Source organism: Phaseolus vulgaris, chromosome 2 (genome assembly GCF_000499845.2).
Source record: "Phaseolus vulgaris cultivar G19833 chromosome 2, P. vulgaris v2.0, whole genome shotgun sequence".
In the NCBI taxonomy this organism is placed as follows: domain Eukaryota; kingdom Viridiplantae; phylum Streptophyta; class Magnoliopsida; order Fabales; family Fabaceae; genus Phaseolus; species Phaseolus vulgaris.
The window spans coordinates 8,405,491-8,412,338 of record NC_023758.2 but is presented as its reverse complement, the minus strand read 5'-3'; the positions used below and the strand labels follow the sequence as shown (position 1 = coordinate 8,412,338).

At 35.4% G+C, this 6,848-nt stretch overlaps 1 long non-coding RNA gene across 1 annotated transcript; it reads right to left on the bottom strand.

Annotated features, from left to right (window-relative positions):
• Window positions 1-4,006: 4,006 nt before the first annotated feature.
• On the bottom strand, window positions 4,007-6,154 carry LOC137809610 (uncharacterized). The gene is made up of 3 exons (XR_011080785.1): window positions 5,754-6,154; window positions 5,528-5,602; window positions 4,007-4,722 (listed from the first exon to the last, which is right to left on the bottom strand). It is a non-coding gene; the product is annotated as an uncharacterized lncRNA (long non-coding RNA).
• Window positions 6,155-6,848: the final 694 nt, after the last annotated feature.

Here is a 6,848-nt window from a genome sequence, read left to right as displayed (position 1 = left end):
AACATGACCAACTTCCATGAGTTTTTGGGTTTCGTTCTTTATAGTTCGGCGTTTTTCTTCATTGAATTTTCTTTGCTTTTGTACAATAGGTTTTACTCTTTCGTCCATGGTCGAATGGTGGCATAGGAAATCCGGGTCGACTTCAGGCATGTCGGCGGCCGACCACACAAAGGCATCCATATTTTTTTTATATGATTTCTTGATCTTTTCTTCCAATTCTTCATGTAGTGACGCGCCAATCTTGAATTACTTGCCATTTTCTAATTCCCGCACCTCTCCTGCAGGTTCGGGACGTCTTTCCCTAGAGCTGGGGTGCTTTATCTCTATATTTGGCCTTACCAATTGAGTCGTGATGGTGTACATACCTTTTCTACTTCTCAAAGTGTCCTTGTAAAATTTCTGGACTACCTTTAGATCCACCCTCATAGTAATTACCTTGCCTTCGGGCGAAGGTAGTTTCAGCTTCATATGTAAGGTGGAAACTACGACACCTAACTTATTCAATGACGGTCACCCCAAAAGTAAATTGTAAGAGGAAGAGGCATTCACCACTATGTACTTAATTATTGTGGTGTTTTTCGTCCCATAGTGATAACTGAAAACACCACAAGATCATCCTTATGAGGAAAAACATCCTCGAAATCTGTAGTTGTGAAGCAGAGAGATGGGACCGAGGTATGTTTGGGCTTTTGAGTCTCTAAGGACAAGACAACCCTGGAGTAGCGTTTCCGGCTAGATGCCGAAGACCCCCCTCCAGAGAATCATCCTGCTACCCCTTCTCGCTCTCTCAGAATTGTGGCTTCATGCCATGCCTTTTTAGTGGGTCTTCGCCTTTTTTTACTTTCTTGTAAGCAACCTCTAGATACTTTGTCAAAAAATCTTCTTTGACCAACTTGGCAAGTTGGTAACATAAAGTCAGACACCTCTCAGTGTCGTGACCGCGCTTGATGAAACTCACACCAGACATATTTATGTCTACCCAGTGTCCAATCAGTCTTTTTTGGAAACTATAACTTGTCCACCACGTCTTCCTTTGTCATGAGCAACCGTTAAGATGTTATGAACCTTGACTGAGGTAAGTCGCTATCGAGTTAGTCCTTCATATAAACCCTTTTAGCCACATATGGGATGTATCTCTATCAGATCGCCGATTTCAGGATGCCTCGGTGTTCTTTTGGTGGTGCTTTCGTCCATTCTCCTTGTATCTTCCTTGCTTTGGTTGTTCGTTCACCTTCTTCCTTTGAATTTCTTTTTCGTTCGATGTGAGCTATTACTCGCTCTCATACTTCAACTATGGACTCTTCCCTATTTCGAATTAGTGAGCCACTGAAGGGACCGACCCAGAGTCCCTTCATGAATGCGAAGAATACCATCTCTTCATTTGGTGCAAAAGAGATTCAGATAGTCCTTCAGGGATTTCCCTTCTCGCTATCTCAGAATTGGAGCTTCATGGCCACGCCTTTTTAGTGGGTTTTCGCCTTTTTTTACTTTCTCGTAGGCAACCTCTAGATACTTTGTCAAAAAACTTTCTTTGACCAGCTTGGCGAGTTGGTAAGATAAAGTCAGACACCTCTCGGTGTTGTGATCGCGTTTGATGAAACTTACACGATACATCTTTCCATCTACCCAATGTCCGATCAATCGTTTTTAGAAATTATAACTTGTCCACCACGTCTTCCTTTGTCATGAGCAACCTGTAAAATGTTTTGAACCTTGGCCAAGGTATGTCGCTATCGAATTGATCCTTCGTATACACCTTTTTAGCCATATATGGGATGTATCTTTGATCAGATTGTTGATTTGGGGATGCCTCAGTGTTCTTTTGGCAGTGCTCACGTCCATTCTCCTTGTATCTTCCCTGCTTTGATTGTTTGTTCATATTCTTCCTTTGAATTGCTTATTCGTTCAATGTGAGCTACTACTCACTTTTGTACTTCAGCCATGGACTCTTCCCTGTTTCGAATTAATGAGTCACTAAAGGGACATACCCGAAGTCCTTTCAAGAATGCAACGACTACCATCTCTTCATTTGGGGTTTGCTGACGTACCGAGACGGTGCAAAAGCGATTCAATTAGTCCTTCAAGGATTCCCATTCTCGTTATCTTAAGTCAAAAAGAACGGGTAATCGGGGAAGGGGGTAGACCTTGTTGGCTGAGAATTGTTCCTTGAATATCCTGGAGAATTCTTGAAAAAAAGTGATGTAGTCGTGTGAAATCTGCTGAACCATTGAAGAGTCGTCCTCGTGAACGTGCCTATAAACATTTTTGCATCAAATGACGTTCAATCCACCTGAGATTATCATTTGAGCTCTAAACGACTTTAAATGGCATTTGGGGTCTTCTACCCCAGAAAAAAGGGGTGATCTTTGTTGTAATGAAGTGAGGTGGAATCAATTCTTCCATAATTTCCTATAAGAACAGTTGAGGGTTATCTCATGATGACATGTCTGGGGAACGGGCTCGTGCACTTCTCCTCCCTTGCCTATGCATGATTCTACGCAACTCCTCGTTCATTTTTTGTAGTTTTTCTTTCATCCAGACAATGTTTTCCACCAATCTTCTAGAAGAATCTACTGCACCCATGAGTCATTCTTGGTTTGTTCGGGCTTCCTCCCAATTAGTGTGGGCTTCCTCACGCAAGCGATCTTGTCCCACGGTGTGCACCAAATGTTCTCGCCAAAACTCGAGGTCGGAGGGTTGGAGGTGGTCTTCGAGGTGATCCTTCACAATTGTAGTTCTGGGTTTCTTCAAGATCATAGTAAAATGAGGGAAGCTCCACCTGTTGACAAAACTCTGATGATCAAGTCAGTGAGAGCATAAATATCAATGTAGTGTATCTGACATAGAATAATGCTTACCTTAGGTCAGAGACTCACAATCCCTTTGTAGCATTTTTTCGATCCCTCTTCCTTCAGGAGATTGTAACAAAAATCTCTCAATTGCCCCTTGAATTCCCGTTTTTCAATGATGTCATGCGTTGAATATCTTTTTTCCTTTATGTTTGGTTAGACATATGCTTTAAATGAAACGAGTAAATAAACAAACTTAAATAAATAAACAATATACATTTTCTTCAAAACATTAATGATTAGATCTGATCCATGTTGGCTATCTGACCCGACCCATAAGGATCGTATTTGACCCAATCTTTACTGAAAAATAGAATATGTATGTATGAATAAAAAATATGTGATACCTAAGATGATATCAGCCTATTTGGGGAAGTATTAAGTATGTTAGCTCATTAAGTAGATGATATATCTTGAATTCAATAATGATTTGATAATTTAGATTAATAAATCAAGTAGTCAGAACCTAAATATGCATTAGACTTGGATAACTAAGTGTATGAACTATACTAATCTAGGAAAAATGTTAGTATTTAGTAGGTCATTTTTAATACATTGAGTCTTCCAAAAGACGGCTAGTTGCGATATCATTGTATATTGGTGATACATATTGTTGATAATGTTTCAATTGACATTGTTCATTGGGGGTGTTGTTGAAGGATACTTTATCTTGTTGACAATGCAACAATATAATTTGCAAGTGATGTGTTGAATATTGTGTGTGTGTATGTAAGTGTATTTTGTTATTATATCTATACCTATATATAAAGGGGATTTCCCTCTTTAGCTGTCTTTTTATTTAATTCCAATTTTATCCTTATATTTATATATTTTTTATTATTTTAAAAATCTACGAGTGGAGATATTTTTTTATTTTGTGAGCAGTTTTAATTTTATATCTCAAAAGGATAACAAAAGAGATAACACTATTTTTAAATTCAAAACTAAACATTGCAAAGTGAGGCTTGTTGAGGGGCATAAAAATTATTTTATGTTGTAATAATAAAAATAGAAAAATGCGGATATACAAGTGCGAGAGATAATATATATTGACAAATTTATACTAGTTTATAAATTAAAAAAATTATTGTATCTAAAATAATTTTTATTGTTAATAAAAAATTATAAATTAATTTTTAAATTGGTATATAATATTAATTACCAAAATATTAGATACTAACCACTTTAAATTTTAAAAACTATACTTTGATGTATTCATAAGCTACAAATAATAAATAATACTAATAACATATACCATGCTTATAAGGAAAGGCATAACTTAGTCCCTACCTTTTGTTTTTCCCCACCCTACTCTTGATTAGCAAGGAATGCCAAACATCAGAACCATATCTGTAACACTCACCATCACACAAAACTTGATGCAGACAACAAAGGCAGACACTTATATCTACCCATAAATGAGATTCTAAATAAGATCTCAACTTGTTTTACAAGTCATTAATCCTACCACCTTTCTATCACACATAATAATTTGATTTGCATAGTAGAGAACCATTCATCATATCAACATTGGTAAAATCATGTTGCAACATCAGATAAGTATATGCCCTCAACAAACTAGTGAAGATCATGTAGAGACATGACACTTACCAAACCACAAGTTAATGTTTCCACAAATAAGCCATCTGTTCTTCTTAGCAAGAAATTTTTAGTGTATGAACTAGTTGTAACACCCCAGAAAATAACATCTAACTATTACAATACAAGTTCTACGTATTTCTATACAAACTTGGAGTTTTTCAAAACATTCCTAATACATGATTAGGATTTATAGAAATACAAATATTTACATATCCATAGCTCAAAATAAAACTCTGAAACCTCTAAGGTTTTCCTGCACCTGTATGGTCATCTGCTCGTGTACATAGTACAGTCATCGCAGTTTAAACACAACACAAAAAGCAAGGGTAAGCTAGTGAAAATAGAATTTTATAATATACGAAATTAAATTAAAAGAGAAAATCAAATTACATGGCCAATTTCTCAATTATTCAATCGTCTTCAAATTACAACATAAATCAATCACATAGATCTCACATGGATCTACACATCCAGAATATTCAACAAACAACGTCTTCCGGAAGACCCGTATTAAGTAAGTCCTACCAGAGACTAACACCTGATCCAAAGATTACCAGCGAATCCAACAGAAAGGACCAATGTAAGTTCAATACAACCCAAGCCGTGCATCTCATATGTCACGGTGTGCATGAACTCCCCCATCAGCTTCTCACCACCTGATATCTTAATCTATGTGACTTAGATCATCAGTGAAGCTCGGAGATCTCTGTTACCACATAGGCATCAATACTTAATACATAGCAAACATCAGTCCATACATTATCCCGACATCAATACTTAATACACAACGAACATCAGTCCATACATTATCCCAAATGTATGAATTCAATTCCATACCATTTCAAAAAGTGATCTAAAATATTCAAAAGTCTATTTGACATAAAAAAATAACACTTTAATACTAAATCATCAAAATCAAATATTTCCACAAATTAAATCATATATAAACAAACAAACCAATATATATAAACACACAACATCCCTGCAAGAGAAATTGAATATTGGGACCACGTCCCTTCCACATCCAGATCTTCTAACCTAGGGTTCTATTAAAAATTAAATTTAGCTTCCCTTACCTCAATTGCTTGCTTTCCAAGCAACTTTTAGAATTTTATTCCCCACCGTTTGGATAAGCTTAAAGATTTACGGGCCTAATGCAAATTATCCAAACAGAACAAAATTTCAGTATATAATAGAATAAGTTGAGAAGATTAAACTTCTCAACTGACCCCATCAAGATTGATGACTAAATCCTAAGGAAAAACAGAGAACAAAGGATATTTAGAGTAAAAATGAACTTACTCTGTTTGAAAATCTGATCGGGTAGAAATGTTCCTTAACTCCTCAGCTACAGCGTGGTATGATCAGATTCTAAAATAGATGAAGATTGGGAGAGAAAATTAGGAGAGAGGGAGAGAAGAGAATATGGGGAGAGAAAGAAAAAGAAGAAAAAAATGGTGCGTGCAGGGGGGTCTGTGCGTTGCTTTTCTTTTTAATGCTGTCACACTAGTAACTTTTGTTTGTTAGGACACTAGTCTTAAACAAAATATTTTGATAACTGGGTTTATGTCAAATTTAATATTACACAAACTTGTAAACATCTGTGATTGGTTGTTTAGGCCTGTGGATGCTATTGAATTCTTGTGTTTCAATTCATTGATCTTTTTCTTGTGGTGATTTTCCCCTAATCCACCGGTTTGGTTAGTTCTAGAGTTGAGGTTTTGTTGTTGATATTTTTTCTCAACTTAACTAGAGGGAATACTTACTATAATTTATAAACTCCAAGGACCACTTCAATGGGAGGCTACAAAAGATGCTACAAACTTCCATCAATTCAATAATAAAATCCACTCAAAAGAATAGTAGTGAATAAAATTAAAAGATGCTACAAACTTCCATCAATTCAATACCAACCCTTATTTATAGACAAGCATCTTTGTCTTTGATTTCTATTCTCTGTATTCACTTTTATTTTATACTAATGAGGATTGGCTCATGTCACAAGCAAATAATATTTCCCAAAATCACTTTAGTTTGATTGTGTTATATTTATTATTTTGCTATTTAGAACCATTCCTCTAATGTTCTATTCTGACCTTGAAGATAATTTCATGTGCTTCTAGACTTTTGTTCATAAAAAAATGTTAGCAGTATATATTCTTTTCCATATTCTTAACACTTTTATTATTAACCAAAACTTATTAAATATTATAAGTTTTTTGCATGCTTCTCATTTTATAAGTTTTTCTTTAGTAATTTATTATCAATAATATACTGTTTTTTGTAGTATTACTAGCATAGTACCTCTCAAGAAAGAAAAAAAAACGTCATTTCATTTTAAACTGTTTTTTACTTTATTCCTCTTCACTGTCTTTTTAAAGATATGGTATTTTATTT